The 24,964-nt window shown below is 45.3% G+C and overlaps 9 non-coding genes across 9 annotated transcripts; all 9 read left to right on the top strand.

The window, feature by feature from the left end:
• Window positions 1-8,625: 8,625 nt before the first annotated feature.
• TRNAG-CCC (transfer RNA glycine (anticodon CCC)) lies at window positions 8,626-8,697 on the top strand. The gene has a single exon. It is a non-coding gene; the product is annotated as a tRNA-Gly (tRNA).
• Window positions 8,698-10,207: 1,510 nt separating this feature from the next.
• TRNAG-UCC (transfer RNA glycine (anticodon UCC)) lies at window positions 10,208-10,279 on the top strand. Its single transcript has one exon. It is a non-coding gene; the product is annotated as a tRNA-Gly (tRNA).
• Window positions 10,280-11,788: 1,509 nt separating this feature from the next.
• On the top strand, window positions 11,789-11,860 carry TRNAG-UCC (transfer RNA glycine (anticodon UCC)). Its single transcript has one exon. It is a non-coding gene; the product is annotated as a tRNA-Gly (tRNA).
• Window positions 11,861-14,957: 3,097 nt separating this feature from the next.
• TRNAG-UCC (transfer RNA glycine (anticodon UCC)) lies at window positions 14,958-15,029 on the top strand. Its single transcript has one exon. It is a non-coding gene; the product is annotated as a tRNA-Gly (tRNA).
• Window positions 15,030-16,544: 1,515 nt separating this feature from the next.
• On the top strand, window positions 16,545-16,616 carry TRNAG-UCC (transfer RNA glycine (anticodon UCC)). The gene has a single exon. It is a non-coding gene; the product is annotated as a tRNA-Gly (tRNA).
• Window positions 16,617-18,126: 1,510 nt separating this feature from the next.
• Window positions 18,127-18,198, top strand: TRNAG-UCC (transfer RNA glycine (anticodon UCC)). Its single transcript has one exon. It is a non-coding gene; the product is annotated as a tRNA-Gly (tRNA).
• A 1,510-nt stretch (window positions 18,199-19,708) lies between these two features.
• Window positions 19,709-19,780, top strand: TRNAG-UCC (transfer RNA glycine (anticodon UCC)). The gene has a single exon. It is a non-coding gene; the product is annotated as a tRNA-Gly (tRNA).
• A 1,504-nt stretch (window positions 19,781-21,284) lies between these two features.
• TRNAG-UCC (transfer RNA glycine (anticodon UCC)) lies at window positions 21,285-21,356 on the top strand. The gene has a single exon. It is a non-coding gene; the product is annotated as a tRNA-Gly (tRNA).
• Window positions 21,357-24,459: 3,103 nt separating this feature from the next.
• Window positions 24,460-24,531, top strand: TRNAG-UCC (transfer RNA glycine (anticodon UCC)). The gene has a single exon. It is a non-coding gene; the product is annotated as a tRNA-Gly (tRNA).
• The last annotated feature ends 433 nt before the right edge of the window (window positions 24,532-24,964 follow it).

Genomic DNA, 24,964 nt, shown 5'->3' with positions numbered 1-24,964 from the left:
CTGAAAGCTCCTCCTCTGCATAAAGAGAACACTTTTACAAGGGAGCAGAGTGGCGCAGCGGAAGCGTGCTGGGCCCATAACCCAGAGGTCGATGGATCGAAACCATCCTCTGCTATAATATTTCTTGTTTTTTCTTCTGAGAACCAATCTGTCATTTCCACGCTACCAGCAAGGAAAAGCGCAGGCTTGTGCTAGCTATGTGAGAAAAGACTTCTCAACTATCTGTCTCTGCTGAAATACAAGAGAGTGATCGCCAAAGGATCAACCCCATACTTTGAAAGTAAAGATACCCAATTATAAGCATAAATGACTGGTGGGACCGTCACACGTTTTTTTTCTGGGCATGCTTTGAATGTCATTCTTGCCTTTTCGTTCTGCTCTTATCATTCTCCTGGGCATTTCATGGAAGGCACTCTCTTTCTCTTCGCTGCTTTGCTTCCAATGCTGCCTAAATATGTTCATTTCCACTATTTGTACTACTGCTTTCCATTTCTTCTCTTCTGCACAGATTTGGCCTTGGTTTCAATCCCCAGTTCCTTACCCTCTACAAGAAACTTTCTACTGCTTTTCATGTTGGTATCTAAACCAAATGCACCATTGAAACTGGTGCAAGATAGTCATTGAACTCGGGGTTGTAATCTTTAGAACCGAGAGCACCCACATCATAGGGCGTTGGTGGTATAGTGGTGAGCATAGCTGCTTCCCAAGCAGTTGACCCGGGTTCGATTCACGGCCAATGCAGTGCAAATTTTTATATGTTCTCCAAGCAGGATTTGTTTTAATGCAACATGTCACAAAACGGAAATATCATGAACAGATTAATCAGACGTTAAATTTAAAAAAAAATGAAATACTTAGGCAGGCATCTCGATCGCCCCATCTGCTACATTCATTGTCCTATTAGATGCTATTTTCCAAAAAGCAGAGTCACCACTCACATGTGCTGGTAATAAATATGTTGCGGGCGGTAGACAATGAAAGGGCTGATCCCCGACCAGACATTCTAACTCTAGCATCTCTATATTAAAAAGCATTTCTAGGCAATATCTAGCATGTGAATAAAAGTAGGCAAGATCCACCGATGAATCTGGCAAAAGTCCCCAACGATTTTGTGCACACTTGTTCTCTCACCTGAATGCAGCGCCACCTTGTAGCCATCGGATGTAACTGCAGCTCACAAAATGTTATATCAGAGAGCAAGTTGAGAGGACTCCAAGAGGCAGATGTCCATGGAAAGAGCCTCTCACGACAGCAGGAAGGTTGGATATTTCAAGATGGCAACATTTCCTGTCCAATGTCCTCACGTCCCGAACGCTCCCAAACGCTCAAAAGCCTCCCCTCACCGGGTAGATCTCTGGCTCCCGGTTAAAATCAAATCCTGAGCATGCTAGCGCTAGGATCAAAGAGAGAGGAGAGGGTTAGAGAGCTGCTATCTTGGTAAAGGCCTGAAACTGCTAGTTCCCAAGAGGGTCTGCACTTTCAGTTATGACTGACTGTGAGACGAGGAGATGAAGATTTTCTGCACCCAGCATACATTGCAGCATGCTTAGGCAAATGAGGAGCGAGACCCACCAATCCCTCGCCACTTCGCTGAAAGCTCCTCCTCTGCATAAAGAGAGCACTTTTACAAGGGAGCAGAGTGGCGCAGCGGAAGCGTGCTGGGCCCGTAACCCAGAGGTCGATGGATCGAAACCATCCTCTGCTATAATATTTCTTGTTTTTTCTTCTGAGAACCAATCTGTCATTTCCACGCTACCAGCAAGGAAAAGCGCAGGCTTGTGCTAGCTATGTGAGAAAAGACTTCTCAACTATCTGTCTCTGCTGAAATACAAGAGAGTGATCGCCAAAGGATCAACCCCATACTTTGAAAGTAAAGATACCCAATTATAAGCATAAATGACTGGTGGGTCCGTCACACGTTTTTCTGGGCATGCTTTGAATGTCATTCTTGCCTTTTCGTTCTGCTCTTATCATTCTCCTGGGCATTTCATGGAAGGCACTCTCTTTCTCTTCGCTGCTTTGCTTCCAATGCTGCCTAAATATGTTCATTTCCACTATTTGTACTACTGCTTTCCATTTCTTCTCTTCTGCACAGATTTGGCCTTGGTTTCAATCCCCAGTTCCTTACCCTCTACAAGAAACTTTCTACTGCTTTTCATGTTGGTATCTAAACCAAATGCACCATTGAAACTGGTGCAAGATAGTCATTGAACTCGGGATTGTAATCTTTAGAACCGAGAGCAACCACATCATAGGGCATTGGTGGTATAGTGGTGAGCATAGCTGCTTCCCAAGCAGTTGACCCGGGTTCGATTCCCAGCCAATGCAGTGCAAATTTTTATATGTTCTCCAAGCAGGATTTGTTTTAATGCAACATGTCACAAAACGGAAATATCATGAACAGATTAATCAGACGTTAAATTAAAAAAAAAATGAAATACTTAGGCAGGCATCTCGATCGCCCCATCTGCTACATTCATTGTCCTATTAGATGCTATTTTCCAAAAAGCAGAGTCACCACTCACATGTGCTGGTAATAAATATGTTGCGGGCGGTAGACAATGAAAGGGCTGAACCCCCGACCAGACATTCTAACTCTAGCATCTCTATATTAAAAAGCATTTCTAGGCAATATCTAGCATGTGAATAAAAGTAGGCAAGATCCACCGATGAATCTGACAAAAGTCCCCAACGATTTTGTGCACACTTGTTCTCTCACCTGAATGCAGCACCACCTTGTAGCCATCGGATGTAACTGCAGCTCACAAAATGTTATATCAGAGAGCAAGTTGAGAGGACTCCAAGAGGCAGATGTCCATGGAAAGAGCCTCTCACGACAGCAGGAAGGTTGGATATTTCAAGATGGCAACATTTCCTGTCCAATGTCCTCACGTCCCGAACGCTCAAAAGCCTCACACCGGGCAAGCCCTCACCGGGTAGATCTCTGGCTCCCAGTTAAAATCAAATCCTGAGCATGCTAGCGCTAGGATCAAAGAGAGAGGAGAGGGTTAGAGAGCTGCTATCTTGGTAAAGGCCTTAAACTGCTAGTTCCCAAGAGGGTCTGCACTTTCAGTTATGACTGACTGTGAGACGAGAAGATGAAGATTTTCTGCACCCAGCATACATTGCAGCATGCTTAGGCAAATGAGGAGCGAGACCCACCAATCCCTCGCCACTTCGCTGAAAGCTCCTCCTCTGCATAAAGAGAACACTTTTACAAGGGAGCAGAGTGGCGCAGCGGAAGCGTGCTGGGCCCATAACCCAGAGGTCGATGGATCGAAACCATCCTCTGCTATAATATTTCTTGTTTTTTCTTCTGAGAACCAATCTGTCATTTCCACGCTACCAGCAAGGAAAAGCGCAGGCTTGTGCTAGCTATGTGAGAAAAGACTTCTCAACTATCTGTCTCTGCTGAAATACAAGAGAGTGATCGCCAAAGGATCAACCCCATACTTTGAAAGTAAAGATACCCAATTATAAGCATAAATGACTGGTGGGACCGTCACACGTTTTTTTTCTGGGCATGCTTTGAATGTCATTCTTGCCTTTTCGTTCTGCTCTTATCATTCTCCTGGGCATTTCATGGAAGGCACTCTCTTTCTCTTCGCTGCTTTGCTTCCAATGCTGCCTAAATATGTTCATTTCCACTATTTGTACTACTGCTTTCCATTTCTTCTCTTCTGCACAGATTTGGCCTTGGTTTCAATCCCCAGTTCCTTACCCTCTACAAGAAACTTTCTACTGCTTTTCATGTTGGTATCTAAACCAAATGCACCATTGAAACTGGTGCAAGATAGTCATTGAACTCGGGGTTGTAATCTTTAGAACCGAGAGCACCCACATCATAGGGCGTTGGTGGTATAGTGGTGAGCATAGCTGCTTCCCAAGCAGTTGACCCGGGTTCGATTCACGGCCAATGCAGTGCAAATTTTTATATGTTCTCCAAGCAGGATTTGTTTTAATGCAACATGTCACAAAACGGAAATATCATGAACAGATTAATCAGACGTTAAATTTAAAAAAAAATGAAATACTTAGGCAGGCATCTCGATCGCCCCATCTGCTACATTCATTGTCCTATTAGATGCTATTTTCCAAAAAGCAGAGTCACCACTCACATGTGCTGGTAATAAATATGTTGCGGGCGGTAGACAATGAAAGGGCTGATCCCCGACCAGACATTCTAACTCTAGCATCTCTATATTAAAAAGCATTTCTAGGCAATATCTAGCATGTGAATAAAAGTAGGCAAGATCCACCGATGAATCTGGCAAAAGTCCCCAACGATTTTGTGCACACTTGTTCTCTCACCTGAATGCAGCGCCACCTTGTAGCCATCGGATGTAACTGCAGCTCACAAAATGTTATATCAGAGAGCAAGTTGAGAGGACTCCAAGAGGCAGATGTCCATGGAAAGAGCCTCTCACGACAGCAGGAAGGTTGGATATTTCAAGATGGCAACATTTCCTGTCCAATGTCCTCACGTCCCGAACGCTCCCAAACGCTCAAAAGCCTCCCCTCACCGGGTAGATCTCTGGCTCCCGGTTAAAATCAAATCCTGAGCATGCTAGCGCTAGGATCAAAGAGAGAGGAGAGGGTTAGAGAGCTGCTATCTTGGTAAAGGCCTGAAACTGCTAGTTCCCAAGAGGGTCTGCACTTTCAGTTATGACTGACTGTGAGACGAGGAGATGAAGATTTTCTGCACCCAGCATACATTGCAGCATGCTTAGGCAAATGAGGAGCGAGACCCACCAATCCCTCGCCACTTCGCTGAAAGCTCCTCCTCTGCATAAAGAGAGCACTTTTACAAGGGAGCAGAGTGGCGCAGCGGAAGCGTGCTGGGCCCGTAACCCAGAGGTCGATGGATCGAAACCATCCTCTGCTATAATATTTCTTGTTTTTTCTTCTGAGAACCAATCTGTCATTTCCACGCTACCAGCAAGGAAAAGCGCAGGCTTGTGCTAGCTATGTGAGAAAAGACTTCTCAACTATCTGTCTCTGCTGAAATACAAGAGAGTGATCGCCAAAGGATCAACCCCATACTTTGAAAGTAAAGATACCCAATTATAAGCATAAATGACTGGTGGGTCCGTCACACGTTTTTCTGGGCATGCTTTGAATGTCATTCTTGCCTTTTCGTTCTGCTCTTATCATTCTCCTGGGCATTTCATGGAAGGCACTCTCTTTCTCTTCGCTGCTTTGCTTCCAATGCTGCCTAAATATGTTCATTTCCACTATTTGTACTACTGCTTTCCATTTCTTCTCTTCTGCACAGATTTGGCCTTGGTTTCAATCCCCAGTTCCTTACCCTCTACAAGAAACTTTCTACTGCTTTTCATGTTGGTATCTAAACCAAATGCACCATTGAAACTGGTGCAAGATAGTCATTGAACTCGGGATTGTAATCTTTAGAACCGAGAGCAACCACATCATAGGGCATTGGTGGTATAGTGGTGAGCATAGCTGCTTCCCAAGCAGTTGACCCGGGTTCGATTCCCAGCCAATGCAGTGCAAATTTTTATATGTTCTCCAAGCAGGATTTGTTTTAATGCAACATGTCACAAAACGGAAATATCATGAACAGATTAATCAGACGTTAAATTAAAAAAAAAATGAAATACTTAGGCAGGCATCTCGATCGCCCCATCTGCTACATTCATTGTCCTATTAGATGCTATTTTCCAAAAAGCAGAGTCACCACTCACATGTGCTGGTAATAAATATGTTGCGGGCGGTAGACAATGAAAGGGCTGAACCCCCGACCAGACATTCTAACTCTAGCATCTCTATATTAAAAAGCATTTCTAGGCAATATCTAGCATGTGAATAAAAGTAGGCAAGATCCACCGATGAATCTGGCAAAAGTCCCCAACGATTTTGTGCACACTTGTTCTCTCACCTGAATGCAGCGCCACCTTGTAGCCATCGGATGTAACTTCAGCTCACAAAATGTTATATCAGAGAGCAAGTTGAGAGGACTCCAAGAGGCAGATGTCCATGGAAAGAGCCTCTCACGACAGCAGGAAGGTTGGATATTTCAAGATGGCAACATTTCCTGTCCAATGTCCTCACGTCCCGAACGCTCAAAAGCCTCACACCCGGCAAGCCCTCACCGGGTAGATCTCTGGCTCCCAGTTAAAATCAAATCCTGAGCATGCTAGCGCTAGGATCAAAGAGAGAGGAGAGGGTTAGAGAGCTGCTATCTTGGTAAAGGCCTGAAACTGCTAGTTCCCAAGAGGGTCTGCACTTTCAGTTATGACTGACTGTGAGACGAGAAGATGAAGATTTTCTGCACCCAGCATACATTGCAGCATGCTTAGGCAAATGAGGAGCGAGACCCACCAATCCCTCGCCACTTCGCTGAAAGCTCCTCCTCTGCATAAAGAGAACACTTTTACAAGGGAGCAGAGTAGCGCAGCGGAAGTGTGCTGGGCCCATAACCCAGAGGTCGATGGATCGAAACCATCCTCTGCTATAATATTTCTTGTTTTTTCTTCTGAGAACCAATCTGTCATTTCCACGCTACCAGCAAGGAAAAGTGCAGGCTTGTGCTAGCTATGTGAGAAAAGACTTCTCAACTATCTGTCTCTGCTGAAATACAAGAGATTGATCGCCAAAGGATCAACCCTATACTTTGAAAGTAAAGATACCCAATTATAAGCATAAATGACTGGTGGGACCGTCACACATTTTTCTGGGCATGCTTTGAATGTCATTCTTGCCTTTTCGTTCTGCTCTTATCATTCTCCTGGGCATTTCATGGAAGGCACTCTCTTTCTCTTCGCTGCTTTGCTTCCAATGCTGCCTAAATATGTTCATTTCCACTATTTGTACTACTGCTTTCCATTTCTTCTCTTCTGCACAGATTTGGCCTTGGTTTCAATCCCCAGTTCCTTACCCTCTACAAGAAACTTTCTACTGCTTTTCATGTTGGTATCTAAACCAAACGCACCATTGAAACTGGTGCAAGATAGTCATTGAACTCGGGGTTGTAATCTTTAGAACCGAGAGCAACCACATCATAGGGCGTTGGTGGTATAGTGGTGAGCATAGCTGCTTCCCAAGCAGTTGACCCGGGTTCGATTCACGGCCACTGCAGTGCAAATTTTTATATGTTCTCCAAGCAGGATTTGTTTTAATGCAACATGTCACAAAACGGAAATATCATGAACAGATTAATCAGACGTTAAATTAAAAAAAAAAATGAAATACTTAGGCAGGCATCTCGATCGCCCCATCTGCTACATTCATTGTCCTATTAGATGCTATTTTCCAAAAAGCAGAGTCACCACTCACATGTGCTGGTAATAAATATGTTGCGGGCGGTAGACAATGAAAGGGCTGATCCCCGACCAGACATTCTAACTCTAGCATCTCTATATTAAAAGCATTTCTAGGCAATATCTAGCATGTGAATAAAAGTAGGCAAGACCCACCGATGAATCTGGCAAAAGTCCCCAACGATTTTGTGCACACTTGTTCTCTCACCTGAATGCAGCGCCACCTTGTAGCCATCGGATGTAACTGCAGCTCACAAAATGTTATATCAGAGAGCAAGTTGAGAGGACTCCAAGAGGCAGATGTCCATGGAAAGAGCCTCTCACGACAGAAGGAAGGTTGGATATTTCAAGATGGCAACATTTCCTGTCCAATGTCCTCACGTCCTGAACGCTCCCAAACGCTCAAAAGCCTCACACCGGGCAAGCCCTCACCGGGTAGATCTCTGGCTCCCAGTTAAAATCAAATCCTGAGCATGCTAGCGCTAGGATCAAAGAGAGAGGAGAGGGTTAGAGAGCTGCTATCTTGGTAAAGGCCTGAAACTGCTAGTTCCCAAGAGGGTCTGCACTTTCAGTTATGACTGACTGTGAGACGAGGAGATGAAGATTTTCTGCACCCAGCATACATTGCAGCATGCTTAGGCAAATGAGGAGCGAGACCCACCAATCCCTCGCCACTTCGCTGAAAGCTCCTCCTCTGCATAAAGAGAGCACTTTTACAAGGGAGCAGAGTGGCGCAGCGGAAGCGTGCTGGGCCCATAACCCAGAGGTCGATGGATCGAAACCATCCTCTGCTATAATATTTCTTGTTTTTTCTTCTGAGAACCAATCTGTCATTTCCACGCTACCAGCAAGGAAAAGCGCAGGCTTGTGCTAGCTATGTGAGAAAAGACTTCTCAACTATCTGTCTCTGCTGAAATACAAGAGAGTGATCGCCAAAGGATCAACCCCATACTTTGAAAGTAAAGATACCCAATTATAAGCATAAATGACTGGTGGGTCCGTCACACGTTTTTCTGGGCATGCTTTGAATGTCATTCTTGCCTTTTCGTTCTGCTCTTATCATTCTCCTGGGCATTTCATGGAAGGCACTCTCTTTCTCTTCGCTGCTTTGCTTCCAATGCTGCCTAAATATGTTCATTTCCACTATTTGTACTACTGCTTTCCATTTCTTCTCTTATGCACAGATTTGGCCTTGGTTTCAATCCCCAGTTCCTTACCCTCTACAAGAAACTTTCTACTGCTTTTCATGTTGGTATCTAAACCAAATGCACCATTGAAACTGGTGCAAGATAGTCATTGAACTCGGGGTTGTAATCTTTAGAACCGAGAGCACCCACATCATAGGGCGTTGGTGGTATAGTGGTGAGCATAGCTGCTTCCCAAGCAGTTGACCCGGGTTCGATTCCCGCCCAATGCAGTGCAAATTTTTATATGTTCTCCAAGCAGGATTTGTTTTAATGCAACATGTCACAAAACGGAAATATCATGAACAGATTAATCAGACGTTAAATTAAAAAAAAAATGAAATACTTAGGCAGGCATCTCGATCGCCCCATCTGCTACATTCATTGTCCTATTAGATGCTATTTTCCAAAAAGCAGAGTCACCACTCACATGTGCTGGTAATAAATATGTTGCGGGCGGTAGACAATGAAAGGGCTGAACCCCGACCAGACATTCTAACTCTAGCATCTCTATATTAAAAAGCATTTCTAGGCAATATCTAGCATGTGAATAAAAGTAGGCAAGATCCACCGATGAATCTGGCAAAAGTCCCCAACGATTTTGTGCACACTTGTTCTCTCACCTGAATGCAGCGCCACCTTGTAGCCATCGGATGTAACTGCGGCTCACAAAATGTTATATCAGAGAGCAAGTTGAGAGGACTCCAAGTGGCAGATTTCCACGGAAAGAGCCTCTCGCTGCAGCAGGAAGGTTGGATACTTCAAATTGGCATAGTTTCCTGTCCAGCGTCCTCTCACGTCCCGAACGCTCCCAAACGCTCAAAAGCCTCTCACCGGGTAGATCTCTAGCTCCCAGGTAAAGCCAAATCCTGAGTATGCTAGTGCTAGGATCACAGAGAAAGGACAGGGACAGAGAGCTGCTGTCTTGGTAAAGGCCTGAAACGGCTAATTCCTAAGAGGGTCTGCACTTTCAGTTATGACTGACTGTGAGTGGGGAAGATGAAGATTTTCTGTACCCAGCATACCTTGCGATGTGCTTAGGCAAATGAGGAGAGAGCCCCACCAATCCCTTGCCACTCCGCTGAAAGCTCCTCCTCTGCATAAAGAGAGCACTTTCACAAGGGAGCAGAGTGGCGCAGCGGAAGCGTGCTGGGCCCATAACCCAGAGGTCGATGGATCGAAACCATCCTCTGCTAATATTGCTTGATTTTTCTTCCTAGGACTAATCTGTCATTTCCACCCTGCCAGCAAGGAAAAGCGCAGGCTTGTGCTAGCTATGTGAGAAAAGACTTCTCAACTATCTGTCTCTGCTGTAAATCAAGAGAGTGATCGTCAAAGGATCAACCCTATACTTTGAAAGTAAAGATACCCAATTAGAAGCATAAATGACAGGTGGGACCTTCACACGTTTTTCGGGGCATGCTTTGAATTTCATTCTTCCCTTTTTGTTCTGCTTTTATCAATCTCCTATGCATTTCATGGAATTTACTCCCTTTCTCTTCGCTGCTGTGCTTCCGATGCTGCCCATAGGCTCATTTCCACTATTTGTACTGCTGCTTTCCATTTCTTCTCTTCTGCACAGCTTTGTCCTTGGTTTCAATCCCCAGTTCTTTACCCTCTGCAAGACAATTTCTACTGCTTTTCATGTTGGTATCCACACCAAATGCACCATTGGAACCGGTGCAAGATTGCCACTGCACTCGGCGTTGTAACATCTGGAACCTAGAGGACACACATCAGAGGGCGTTGGTGGTATAGTGGTGAGCATAGCTGCCTTCCAAGCAGTTGACCCGGGTTCGAATCCCGGCCAACGCAGTGCAAATATTTATATATTCTCCAAGCAGGATATATTTTAATGCAACATGTCACAAAACTGAAATATCAGAAACAGAATAATCAGCCGTTATATAAAAAAATAAACAAACACGTAGGTAGACATCTCGATCGCCTCATCTGCTACATTCATTGTCCCAATATATGCTATCTTCCATAAAGCACTCACCACTCACATGTGCTGATAATAAATATTTTGCTGGGGGCAGGCAATGAAAGGGCTGAGCCCCGACCAGACATTATAACCCCAGCAACCCTATTTTAAAAAGCATTTCTAGGCGATATCTAGCCTCTGAAAATAATAGGCAAGATCCACCGATAAATCTGGCAAAAGTCCCCAAGATTTTGTGCATACTTGTGCTCTCACCTGAATGCAGCGCCACCTTGTAACCATCGGATGTAACTGCGGCTCAGAAAAATGTTTTATCAGAGGGCAAGTTGAGAGGACTCTAAGTGGCAGATTTCCACGGAAAGAGCCTCTCGCTGCAGCAGGAAGGTTGGATACTTCAAATTGGCATAGTTTCCTGTCCAGCGTCCTCTCACGTCCCGAACGCTCCCAAACACTCAAAAGCCTCGCCCTCACCGGGTAGATCTCTGGCTCCCAGGTAAAGCCAAATCCTGAGTATGCTAGTGCTAGGATCACAGAGAAAGGACAGGGACAGAGAGCTGCTGTCTTGGTAAAGGCCTGAAACGGCTAATTCCTAAGAGGGTCTGCACTTTCAGTTATGACTGACTGTGAGTGGGGAAGATGAAGATTTTCTGTACCCAGCATACCTTGCGATGTGCTTAGGCAAATGAGGAGAGAGCCCCACCAATCCCTTGCCACTCCGCTGAAAGCTCCTCCTCTGCATAAAGAGAGCACTTTCACAAGGGAGCAGAGTGGCGCAGCGGAAGCGTGCTGGGCCCATAACCCAGAGGTCGATGGATCGAAACCATCCTCTGCAAATATTGCTTGATTTTTCTTCCTAGGACTAATCTGTCATTTCCACCCTGCCAGCAAGGAAAAGCGCAGGCTTGTGCTAGCTATGTGAGAAAAGACTTCTCAACTATCTGTCTCTGCTGTAAATCAAGAGAGTGATCGTCAAAGGATCAACCCTATACTTTGAAAGTAAAGATACCCAATTAGAAGCATAAATGACAGGTGGGACCTTCACACGTTTTTCGGGGCATGCTTTGAATTTCATTCTTCCCTTTTGTTCTGCTTTTATCAATCTCCTATGCATTTCATGGAATTTACTCCCTTTCTCTTCGCTGCTTTGCTTCCGATGCTGCCCATATGCTCATTTCCACTATTTGTACTGCTGCTTTCCATTTCTTCTCTTCTGCACAGCTTTGTCCTTGGTTTCAATCCCCAGTTCTTTACCCTCTGCAAGACAATTTCTACTGCTTTTCATGTTGGTATCCACACCAAATGCACCATTGGAACCGGTGCAAGATTGCCACTGCACTCGGCGTTGTAACATCTGGAACCTAGAGGACACACATCAGAGGGCGTTGGTGGTATAGTGGTGAGCATAGCTGCCTTCCAAGCAGTTGACCCGGGTTCGATTCCCGGCCAACGCAGTGCAAATATTTATATATTCTCCAAGCAGGATATATTTTAATGCAACATGTCACAAAACTGAAATATCAGAAACAGAATAATCAGCCGTTATATAAAAAAATAAACAAACACGTAGGTAGACATCTCGATCGCCTCATCTGCTACATTCATTGTCCCAATATATGCTATTTTCCATAAAGCACTCACCACTCACATGTGCTGATAATAAATATTTTGCTGGGGGCAGGCAATGAAAGGGCTGAGCCCCGACCAGACATTATAACCCCAGCAACCCTATTTTAAAAAGCATTTCTAGGCGATATCTAGCCTCTGAAAATAATAGGCAAGATCCACCGATAAATCTGGCAAAAGTCCCCAAGATTTTGTGCATACTTGTGCTCTCACCTGAATGCAGCGCCACCTTGTAACCATCGGATGTAACTGCGGCTCAGAAAAATGTTTTATCAGAGGGCAAGTTGAGAGGACTCCAAGTGGCAGATTTCCACGGAAAGAGCCTCTCGCTGCAGCAGGAAGGTTGGATACTTCAAATTGGCATAGTTTCCTGTCCAGCGTCCTCTGACGTCCCGAACGCTCCCAAACACTCAAAAACCTCACACCGGGCAAGCCCTCACCGGGTAGATCTCTGGCTCCCAGGTAAAGCCAAATCCTGAGTATGCTAGTGCTAGGATCACAGAGAAAGGACAGGGACAGAGAGCTGCTGTCTTGGTAAAGGCCTGAAACGGCTAATTCCTAAGAGGATCCGCACTTTCAGTTATGACTGACTGTGAGTGGGGAAGATGAAGATTTTCTGTACCCAGCAGACCTTGCGATGTGCTTAGGCAAATGAGGAGAGAGCCCCACCAATCCCTTGCCACTCCGCTGAAAGCTCCTCCTCTGCATAAAGAGAGCACTTTCACAAGGGAGCAGAGTGGTGCAGCGGAAGCGTGCTGGGCCCATAACCCAGAGGTCGATGGATCGAAACCATCCTCTGCTAATATTGCTTGATTTTTCTTCCTAGGACTAATCTGTCATTTCCACCCTGCCAGCAAGGAAAAGCGCAGGCTTGTGCTAGCTATGTGAGAAAAGACTTCTCAACTATCTGTCTCTGCTGTAAATCAAGAGAGTGATCGTCAAAGGATCAACCCTATACTTTGAAAGTAAAGATACCCAATTAGAAGCATAAATGACAGGTGGGACCTTCACACGTTTTTCGGGGCATGCTTTGAATTTCATTCTTCCCTTTTTGTTCTGCTTTTATCAATCTCCTATGCATTTCATGGAATTTACTCCCTTTCTCTTCGCTGCTTTGCTTCCGATGCTGCCCATATGCTCATTTCCACTATTTGTACTGCTGCTTTCCATTTCTTCTCTTCTGCACAGCTTTGTCCTTGGTTTCAATCCCCAGTTCTTTACCCTCTGCAAGACAATTTCTACTGCTTTTCATGTTGGTATCCACACCAAATGCACCATTGGAACCGGTGCAAGATTGCCACTGCACTCGGTGTTGTAACATCTGGAAGCTAGAGGACACACATCAGAAGGCGTTGGTGGTATAGTGGTGAGCATAGCTACCTTCCAAGCAGTTGACCAGGGTTCGATTCCCGGCCAACGCAGTGCAAATATTTATATATTCTCCAAGCAGGATATATTTTAATGCAACATGTCACAAAACTGAAATATCAGAATAATCAGCCGTTATATAAAAAAATAAACAAACACGTAGGTAGACATCTCGATCGCCTCATCTGCTACATTCATTGTCCCATTATATGCTATTTTCCATAAAGCACTCACCACTCACATGTGCTGATAATAAATATTTTGCTGGGGGCAGGCAATGAAAGGGCTGAGCCCCGACCAGACATTATAACCCCAGCAACCCTATTTTAAAAAGCATTTCTAGGCGATATCTAGCCTCTGAAAATAATAGGCAAGATCCACTGATAAATCTGGCAAAAGTCCCCAAGATTTTGTGCATACTTGTGCTCTCACCTGAATGCAGCGCCACCTTGTAACCATCGGATGTAACTGCGGCTCAGAAAAATGTTTTATCAGAGGGCAAGTTGAGAGGACTCCAAGTGGCAGATTTCAACGGAAAGAGCCTCTCGCTGCAGCAGGAAGGTTGGATACTTCAAATTGGCATAGTTTCCTGTCCAGCGTCCTCTCACGTCCCGAACGCTCCCAAACACTCAAAAGCCTCGCCCTCACCGGGTAGATCTCTGGCTCCCAGGTAAAGCCAAATCCTGAGTATGCTAGTGCTAGGATCACAGAGAAAGGACAGGGACAGAGAGCTGCTGTCTTGGTAAAGGCCTGAAACGGCTAATTCCTAAGAGGGTCTGCACTTTCAGTTATGACTGACTGTGAGTGGGGAAGATGAAGATTTTCTGTACACAGCATACCTTGCGATGTGCTTAGGCAAATGAGGAGAGAGCCCCACCAATCCCTTGCCACTCCGCTGAAAGCTCCTCCTCTGCATAAAGAGAGCACTTTCACAAGGGAGCAGAGTGGCGCAGCGGAAGCGTGCTGGGCCCATAACCCAGAGGTCGATGGATCGAAACCATCCTCTGCTAATATTGCTTGATTTTTCTTCCTAGGACTAATCTGTCATTTCCACCCTGCCAGCAAGGAAAAGCGCAGGCTTGTGCTAGCTATGCGAGAAAAGACTTCTCAACTATCTGTCTCTGCTGTAATTCAAGAGAGTGATCGTCAAAGGATCAACCCTATACTTTGAAAGTAAAGATACCCAATTAGAAGCATAAATGACAGGTGGGACCTTCACACGTTTTTCGGGGCATGCTTTGAATTTCATTCTTCCCTTTTTGTTCCGCTTTTATCAATCTCCTATGCATTTCATGGAATTTACTCCCTTTCTCTTCGCTGCTTTGCTTCCGATGCTGCCCATATGCTCATTTCCACTATTTGTACTGCTGCTTTCCATTTCTTCTCTTCTGCACAGCTTTGTCCTTGGTTTCAATCCCCAGTTCTTTACCCTCTGCAAGACAATTTCTACTGCTTTTCATGTTGGTATCCACACCAAATGCACCATTGGAACCGGTGCAAGATTGCCACTGCACTCGGCGTTGTAACATCTGGAACCTAGAGGACACACATCAGAGGGCGTTGGTGGTATAGTGGTGAGCATAGCTGCCTTCCAAGCAGTTGACCCGGGTTTGATTCCCGGCCAACGCAGTGCAAATATTTATATATTCTCCAAGCAGGATATATTTTAATGCAACATGTCACAAAACTGAAATATCAGAATAATCAGCCGTTATATAAAAAAATAAACAAACACGTAGGTAGACATCTCGATCGCCTCATCTGCTACATTCATTGTCCCAATATATGCTATTTTCCATAAAGCACTCACCACTCACATGTGCTGATAATAAATATTTTGCTGGGGGCAGGCAATGAAAGGGCTGAGCCCCGACCAGACATTATAACCCCAGCATCCCTATTTTAAAAAGCATTTCTAGGCGATAGCTAGCCTCTGAAAATAATAGGCAAGATCCACCGATAAATTTGGCAAAAGTCCCCAAGATTTTGTGCATACTTGTGCTCTCACCTGAATGCAGCGCCACCTTGTAACCATCGGATGTAACTGCGGCTCAGAAAAATGTTTTATCAGAGGGCAAGTTGAGAGGACTCCAAGTGGCAGATTTCCACGGAAAGAGCCTCTCACTGCAGCAGGAAGGTTGGATACTTTAAATTGGCATAGTTTCCTGTCCAGCGTCCTCTCACGTCCCGAACGCTCCCAAACGCTCAAAAGCCTCACACCGGGCAAGCCCTCACCGGGTAGATCTCTGGCTCCCAGGTAAAGCCAAATCCTGAGTATGCTAGTGCTAGGATCACAGAGAAAGGACAGGGACAGAGAGCTGCTGTCTTGGTAAAGGCCTGAAACGGCTAATTCCTAAGAGGGTCTGCACTTTCAGTTATGACTGACTGTGAGTGGGGAAGATGAAGATTTTCTGTACCCAGCATACCTTGCGATGTGCTTAGGCAAATGAGGAGAGAGCCCCACCAATCCCTTGCCACTCCGCTGAAAGCTCCTCCTCTGCATAAAGAGAACACTTTCACAAGGGAGCAGAGTGGCGCAGCGGAAGCGTGCTGGGCCCATAACCCAGAGGTCGATGGATCGAAACCATCCTCTGCTAATATTGCTTGATTTTTCTTCCTAGGACTAATCTGTCATTTCCACCCTGCCAGCAAGGAAAAGCGCAGGCTTGTGCTAGCTATGTGAGAAAAGACTTCTCAACTATCTGTCTCTGCTGTAAATCAAGAGAGTGATCGTCAAAGGATCAACCCTACACTTTGAAAGTAAAGATACCCAATTAGAAGCATAAATGACAGGTGGGACCTTCACACGTTTTTCGGGGCATGCTTTGAATTTCATTCTTCCCTTTTTGTTCTGCTTTTATCAATCTCCTATGCATTTCATGGAATTTACTCCCTTTCTCTTCGCTGCTTTGCTTCCGATGCTGCCCATATGCTCATTTCCACTATTTGTACTGCTGCTTTCCATTTCTTCTCTTCTGCACAGCTTTGTCCTTGGTTTCAATCCCCAGTTCTTTACCCTCTGCAAGACAATTTCTACTGCTTTTCATGTTGGTATCCACACCAAATGCACCATTGGAACCGGTGCAAGATTGCCACTGCACTCGGCGTTGTAACATCTGGAACCTAGAGGACACACATCAGAGGGCGTTGGTGGTATAGTGGTGAGCATAGCTGCCTTCCAAGCAGTTGACCCGGGTTCGATTCCCGGCCAACGCAGTGCAAATATTTATATATTCTCCAAGCAGGATATATTTTAATGCAACATGTCACAAAACTGAAATATCAGAAACAGAATAATCAGCCGTTATATAAAAAAATAAACAAACACGTAGGTAGACATCTCGATCGCCTCATCTGCTACATTCATTGTCCCAATATATGCTATTTTCCATAAAGCACTCACCACTCACATGTGCTGATAATAAATATTTTGCTGGGGGCAGGCAATGAAAGGGCTGAGCCCCGACCAGACATTATAACCCCAGCAACCCTATTTTAAAAAGCATTTCTAGGCGATATCTAGCCTCTGAAAATAATAGGCAAGATCCACCGATAAATCTGGCAAAAGTCCCCAAGATTTTGTGCATACTTGTGCTCTCACCTGAATGCAGCGCCACCTTGTAACCATTGGATGTAACTGCGGCTCAGAAAAATGTTTTATCAGAGGGCAAGTTGAGAGGACTCCAAGTGGCAGATTTCCACGGAAAGAGCCTCTCGCTGCAGCAGGAAGGTTGGATACTTCAAATTGGCATAGTTTCCTGTCCAGCGTCCTCTCACGTCCCGAACGCTCCCAAACACTCAAAAGCCTCGCCCTCACCGGGTAGATCTCTGGCTCCCAGGTAAAGCCAAATCCTGAGTATGCTAGTGCTAGGATCACAGAGAAAGGACAGGGACAGAGAGCTGCTGTCTTGGTAAAGGCCTGAAACGGCTAATTCCTAAGAGGGTCTGCACTTTCAGTTATGACTGACTGTGAGTGGGGAAGATGAAGATTTTCTGTACCCAGCATACCTTGCGATGTGCTTAGGCAAATGAGGAGAGAGCCCCACCAATCCAGTGCCACTCCACTGAAAGCTCCTCCTCTGCATAAAGAGAGCACTTTCACAAGGGAGCAGAGTGGCGCAGCGGAAGCGTGCTGGGCCCATAACCCAGAGGTCGATGGATCGAAACCATCCTCTGCTAATATTGCTTGATTTTTCTTCCTAGGACTAATCTGTCATTTCCACCCTGCCAGCAAGGAAAAGCGCAGGCTTGTGCTAGCTATGTGAGAAAAGACTTCTCAACTATCTGTCTCTGCTGTAAATCAAGAGAGTGATCGTCAAAGGATCAACCCTATACTTTGAAAGTAAAGATACCCAATTAGAAGCATAAATGACAGGTGGGACCTTCACACGTTTTTCGGGGCATGCTTTGAATTTCATTCTTCCCTTTTTGTTCTGCTTTTATCAATCTCCTATGCATTTCATGGAATTTACTCCCTTTCTCTTCGCTGCTTTGCTTCCGATGCTGCCCATATGCTCATTTCCACTATTTGTACTGCTGCTTTCCATTTCTTCTCTTCTGCACAGCTTTGTCCTTGGTTTCAATCCCCAGTTCTTTACCCTCTGCAAGACAATTTCTACTGCTTTTCATGTTGGTATCCACACCAAATGCACCATTGGAACCGGTGCAAGATTGCCACTGCACTCGGCGTTGTAACATCTGGAACCTAGAGGACACACATCAGAGGGCGTTGGTGGTATAGTGGTGAGCATAGCTGCCTTCCAAGCAGTTGACCCGGGTTCGATTCCCGGCCAACGCAGTGCAAATATTTATATATTCTCCAAGCAGGATATATTTTAATGCAACATGTCACAAAACTGAAATATCAGAAACAGAATAATCAGCCGTTATATAAAAAAATAAACAAACACGTAGGTAGACATCTCGATCGCCTCATCTGCTACATTCATTGTCCCAATATATGCTATTTTCCATAAAGCACTCACCACTCACATGTGCTGATAATAAATATTTTGCTGGGGGCAGGCAATGAAAGGGCTGAGCCCCGACCAGACATTATAACCCCAGCAACCCTATTTTAAAAAGCATTTCTAGGCGATATCTAGCCTCTGAAAATAATAGGCAAGATCCACCGATAAATCTGGCAAAAGTCCCCAAGATTTTGTGCATACTTGTGCTCTCACCTGAATGCAGCGCCACCTTGTAACCATCGGATGTAACTGCGGCTCAGAAAAATGTTTTATCAGAGGGCAAGTTGAGAGGACTCCAAGTGGCAGATTTCCACGGAAAGAGCCTCTCGCTGCAGCAGGAAGGTTGGATACTTCAAATTGGCATAGTTTCCTGTCCAGCGTCCTCTGACGTCCCGAACGCTCCCAAACACTCAAAAGCCTCGCCCTCACCGGGTAGATCTCTGGCTCCCAGGTAAAGCCAAATCCTGAGTATGCTAGTGCTAGGATCACAGAGAAAGGACAGGGACAGAGAGCTGCTGTCTTGGTAAAGGCCTGAAACGGCTAATTCCTAAGAGGATCCGCACTTTCAGTTATGACTGACTGTGAGTGGGGAAGATGAAGATTTTCTGTACCCAGCATACCTTGCGATGTGCTTAGGCAAATGAGGAGAGAGCCCCACCAATCCCTTGCCACTCCGCTGAAAGCTCCTCCTCTGCATAAAGAGAGCACTTTCACAAGGGAGCAGAGTGGCGCAGCGGAAGCGTGCTGGGCCCATAACCCAGAGGTCGATGGATCGAAACCATCCTCTGCTAATATTGCTTGATTTTTCTTCCTAGGACTAATCTGTCATTTCCACCCTGCCAGCAAGGAAAAGCGCAGGCTTGTGCTAGCTATGTGAGAAAAGACTTCTCAACTATCTGTCTCTGCTGTAAATCAAGAGAGTGATCGTCAAAGGATCAACCCTATACTTTGAAAGTAAAGATACCCAATTAGAAGCATAAATGACAGGTGGGACCTTCACACGTTTTTCGGGGCATGCTTTGAATTTCATTCTTCCCTTTTTGTTCTGCTTTTATCAATCTCCTATGCATTTCATGGAATTTACTCCCTTTCTCTTCGCTGCTTTGCTTCCGATGCTGCCCATATGCTCATTTCCACTATTTGTACTGCTGCTTTCCATTTCTTCTCTTCTGCACAGCTTTGTCCTTGGTTTCAATCCCCAGTTCTTTACCCTCTGCAAGACAATTTCTACTGCTTTTCATGTTGGTATCCACACCAAATGCACCATTGGAACCGGTGCAAGATTGCCACTGCACTCGGCGTTGTAACATCTGGAAGCTAGAGGACACACATCAGAAGGCGTTGGTGGTATAGTGGTGAGCATAGCTGCCTTCCAAGCAGTTGACCCGGGTTCGATTCCCGGCCAACGCAGTGCAAATATTTATATATTCTCCAAGCAGGATATATTTTAATGCAACATGTCACAAAACTGAAATATCAGAATAATCAGCCGTTATATAAAAAAATAAACAAACACGTAGGTAGACATCTCGATCGCCTCATCTGCTACATTCATTGTCCCAATATATGCTATTTTCCATAAAGCACTCACCACTCACATGTGCTGATAATAAATATTTTGCTGGGGGCAGGCAATGAAAGGGCTGAGCCCCGACCAGACATTATAACCCCAGCAACCCTATTTTAAAAAGCATTTCTAGGCGATATCTAGCCTCTGAAAATAATAGGCAAGATCCACCGATAAATCTGGCAAAAGTCCCCAAGATTTTGTGCATACTTGTGCTCTCACCTGAATGCAGCGCCACCTTGTAACCATCGGATGTAACTGCGGCTCAGAAAAATGTTTTATCAGAGGGCAAGTTGAGAGGACTCCAAGTGGCAGATTTCAACGGAAAGAGCCTCTCGCTGCAGCAGGAAGGTTGGATACTTCAAATTGGCATAGTTTCCTGTCCAGCGTCCTCTCACGTCCCGAACGCTCCCAAACACTCAAAAGCCTCGCCCTCACCGGGTAGATCTCTGGCTCCCAGGTAAAGCCAAATCCTGAGTATGCTAGTGCTAGGATCACAGAGAAAGGACAGGGACAGAGAGCTGCTCTCTTGGTAAAGGCCTGAAACGGCTAATTCCTAAGAGGGTCTGCACTTTCAGTTATGACTGACTGTGAGTGGGGAAGATGAAGATTTTCTGTACCCAGCATACCTTGCGATTTGCTTAGGCAAATGAGGAGAGAGCCCCACCAATCCCTTGCCACTCCGCTGAAAGCTCCTCCTCTGCATAAAGAGAGCACTTTCACAAGGGAGCAGAGTGGCGCAGCGGAAGCGTGCTGGGCCCATAACGCAGAGGTCGATGGTTCGAAACCATCCTCTGCTAATATTGCTTGATTTTTCTTCCTAGGACTAATCTGTCATTTCCACCCTGCCAGCAAGGAAAAGCGCAGGCTTGTGCTAGCTATGTGAGAAAAGACTTCTCAACTATCTGTCTCTGCTGTAAATCAAGAGAGTGATCGTCAAAGGATCAACCCTACACTTTGAAAGTAAAGATACCCAATTAGAAGCATAAATGACAGGTGGGACCTTCACACGTTTTTCGGGGCATGCTTTGAATTTCATTCTTCCCTTTTTGTTCTGCTTTTATCAATCTCCTATGCATTTCATGGAATTTACTCCCTTTCTCTTCGCTGCTTTGCTTCCGATGCTGCCCACATGCTCATTTCCACTATTTGTACTGCTGCTTTCCATTTCTTCTCTTCTGCACAGCTTTGTCCTTGGTTTCAATCCCCAGTTCTTTACCCTCTGAAAGACAATTTCTACTGCTTTTCATGTTGGTATCCACACCAAATGCACCATTGGAACCGGTGCAAGATTGCCACTGCACTCGGCGTTGTAACATCTGGAACCTAGAGGACACACATCAGAGGGCGTTGGTGGTATAGTGGTGAGCATAGCTGCCTTCCAAGCAGTTGACCCGGGTTCGATTCCCGGCCAACGCAGTGCAAATATTTATATATTCTCCAAGCAGGATATATTTTAATGCAACTTGTCACAAAACTGAAATATCAGAAACAGAATAATCAGCCGTTATATAAAAAAATAAACAAACACGTAGGTAGACATCTCGATCGCCTCATCTGCTACATTCATTGTCCCAATATATGCTATTTTCCATAAAGCACTCACCACTCACATGTGCTGATAATAAATATTTTGCTGGGGGCAGGCAATGAAAGGGCTGAGCCCCGACCAGACATTATAACCCCAGCAACCCTATTTTAAAAAGCATTTCTAGGCGATATCTAGCCTCTGAAAATAATAGGCAAGATCCACCGATAAATCTGGCAAAAGTCCCCAAGATTTTGTGCATACTTGTGCTCTCACCTGAATGCAGCGCCACCTTGTAACCATCGGATGTAACTGCGGCTCAGAAAAATGTTTTATCAGAGGGCAAGTTGAGAGGACTCCAAGTGGCAGATTTCCACGGAAAGAGCCTCTCGCTGCAGCAGGAAGGTTGGGTACTTCAAATTGGCATAGTTTCCTGTCCAGCGTCCTCTCACGTCCCGAACGCTCCCAAACACTCAAAAGCCTCGCCCTCACCGGGTAGATCTCTGGCTCCCAGGTAAAGCCAAATCCTGAGTATGCTAGTGCTAGGATCACAGAGAAAGGACAGGGACAGAGAGCTGCTGTCTTGGTAAAGGCCTGAAACGGCTAATTCCTAAGAGGGTCTGCACTTTCAGTTATGACTGACTGTGAGTGGGGAAGATGAAGATTTTCTGTACCCAGCATACCTTGCGATGTGCTTAGGCAAATGAGGAGAGAGCCCCACCAATCCCTTGCCACTCCGCTGAAAGCTCCTCCTCTGCATAAAGAGAGCACTTTCACAAGGGAGCAGAGTGGCGCAGCGGAAGCGTGCTGGGCCCATAACCCAGAGGTCGATGGATCGAAACTATCCTCTGCTAATATTGCTTGTTTTTTCTTCCTAGGACTAATCTGTCATTTCCACCCTGCCAGCAAGGAAAAGTGCAGGCTTGTGCTAGCTATGTGAGAAAAGACTTCTCAACTATCTGTCTCTGCTGTAAATCAAGAGAGTGATCGTCAAAGGATCAACCCTAAACTTTGAAAGTAAAGATACCCAATTAGAAGCATAAATGACAGGTGGGACCTTCACACGTTTTTCGGGGCATGCTTTGAATTTCATTCTTCCCTTTTTGTTCTGCTTTTATCAATCTCCTATGCATTTCATGGAATTTACTCCCTTTCTCTTCGCTGCTTTGCTTCCGATGCTGCCCATATGCTCATTTCCACTATTTGTACTGCTGCTTTCCATTTCTTCTCTTCTGCACAGCTTTGTCCTTGGTTTCAATCCCCAGTTCTTTACCCTCTGCAAGACAATTTCTACTGCTTTTCATGTTGGTATCCACACCAAATGCACCATTGGAACCGGTGCAAGATTGCCACTGCACTCGGCGTTGTAACATCTGGAACCTAGAGGACACACATCAGAGGGCGTTGGTGGTATAGTGGTGAGCATAGCTGCCTTCCAAGCAGTTGACCCGGGTTCGATTCCTGGCCAACGCAGTGCAAATATTTATATATTCTCCAAGCAGGATATATTTTAATGCAACATGTCACAAAACTGAAATATCAGAAACAGAATAATCAGCCGTTATATAAAAAAATAAACAAACACGTAGGTAGACATCTCGATCGCCTCATCTGCTACATTCATTGTCCCAATATATGCTATTTTTCATAAAGCACTCACCACTCACATGTGCTGATAATAAATATTTTGCTGGGGGCAGGCAATGAAAGGGCTGAGCCCCGACCAGACATTATAACCCCAGCAACCCTATTTTAAAAAGCATTTCTAGGCGATATCTAGCCTCTGAAAATAATAGGCAAGATCCACCGATAAATCTGGCAAAAGTCCCCAAGATTTTGTGCATACTTGTGCTCTCACCTGAATGCAGCGCCACCTTGTAACCATCGGATGTAACTGCGGCTCAGAAAAATGTTTTATCAGAGGGCAAGTTGAGAGGACTCCAAGTGGCAGATTTCCACGGAAAGAGCCTCTCGCTGCAGCAGGAAGGTTGGATACTTCAAATTGGCATAGTTTCCTGTCCAGCGTCCTCTGACGTCCCGAACGCTCCCAAACACTCAAAAGCCTCACACCGGGCAAGCCCTCACCGGGTAGATCTCTGGCTCCCAGGTAAAGCCAAATCCTGAGTATGCTAGTGCTAGGATCACAGAGAAAGGACAGGGACAGAGAGCTGCTGTCTTGGTAAAGGCCTGAAACGGCTAATTCCTAAGAGGATCCGCACTTTCAGTTATGACTGACTGTGAGTGGGGAAGATGAAGATTTTCTGTACCCAGCATACCATGCGATGTGCTTAGGCAAATGAGGAGAGAGCCCCACCAATCCCTTGCCACTCCGCTGAAAGCTCCTCCTCTGCATAAAGAGAGCACTTTCACAAGGGAGCAGAGTGGCGCAGCGGAAGCGTGCTGGGCCCATAACCCAGAGGTCGATGGATCGAAACCATCCTCTGCTAATATTGCTTGATTTTTCTTCCTAGGACTAATCTGTCATTTCCACCCTGCCAGCAAGGAAAAGCGCAGGCTTGTGCTAGCTATGTGAGAAAAGACTTCTCAACTATCTGTCTCTGCTGTAAATCAAGAGAGTGATCGTCAAAGGATCAACCCTATACTTTGAAAGTAAAGATACCCAATTAGAAGCATAAATGACAGGTGGGACCTTCACACGTTTTTCGGGGCATGCTTTGAATTTCATTCTTCCCTTTATGTTCTGCTTTTATCAATCTCCTATGCATTTTATGGAATTTACTCCCTTTCTCTTCGCTGCTTTGCTTCCGATGCTGCCCATATGCTCATTTCCACTATTTGTACTGCTGCTTTCCATTTCTTCTCTTCTGCACAGCTTTGTCCTTGGTTTCAATCCCCAGTTCTTTACCCTCTGCAAGACAATTTCTACTGCTTTTCATGTTGGTATCCACACCAAATGCACCATTGGAACCGGTGCAAGATTGCCACTGCACTCGGCGTTGTAACATCTGGAAGCTAGAGGACACACATCAGAAGGCGTTGGTGGTATAGTGGTGAGCATAGCTGCCTTCCAAGCAGTTGACCCGGGTTCGATTCCCGGCCAACGCAGTGCAAATATTTATATATTCTCCAAGCAGGATATATTTTAATGCAACATGTCACAAAACTGAAATATCAGAATAATCAGCCGTTATATAAAAAAATAAACAAACACGTAGGTAGACATCTCGATCGCCTCATCTGCTACATTCATTGTCCCAATATATGCTATTTTCCATAAAGCACTCACCACTCACATGTGCTGATAATAAATATTTTGCTGGGGGCAGGCAATGAAAGGGCTGAGCCCCGACCAGACATTATAACCCCAGCAACCCTATTTTAAAAAGCATTTCTAGGCGATATCTAGCCTCTGAAAATAATAGGCAAGATCCACCGATAAATCTGGCAAAAGTCCCCAAGATTTTGTGCATACTTGTGCTCTCACCTGAATGCAGCGCCACCTTGTAACCATCGGATGTAACTGCGGCTCAGAAAAATG

Source organism: Triturus cristatus, chromosome 11 (genome assembly GCF_964204655.1).
Source record: "Triturus cristatus chromosome 11, aTriCri1.1, whole genome shotgun sequence".
Classification (NCBI taxonomy): domain Eukaryota; kingdom Metazoa; phylum Chordata; class Amphibia; order Caudata; family Salamandridae; genus Triturus; species Triturus cristatus.
The sequence above is the reverse complement of the archived record's forward strand: the minus strand, read 5'-3'. Positions and strand labels throughout refer to the sequence as shown.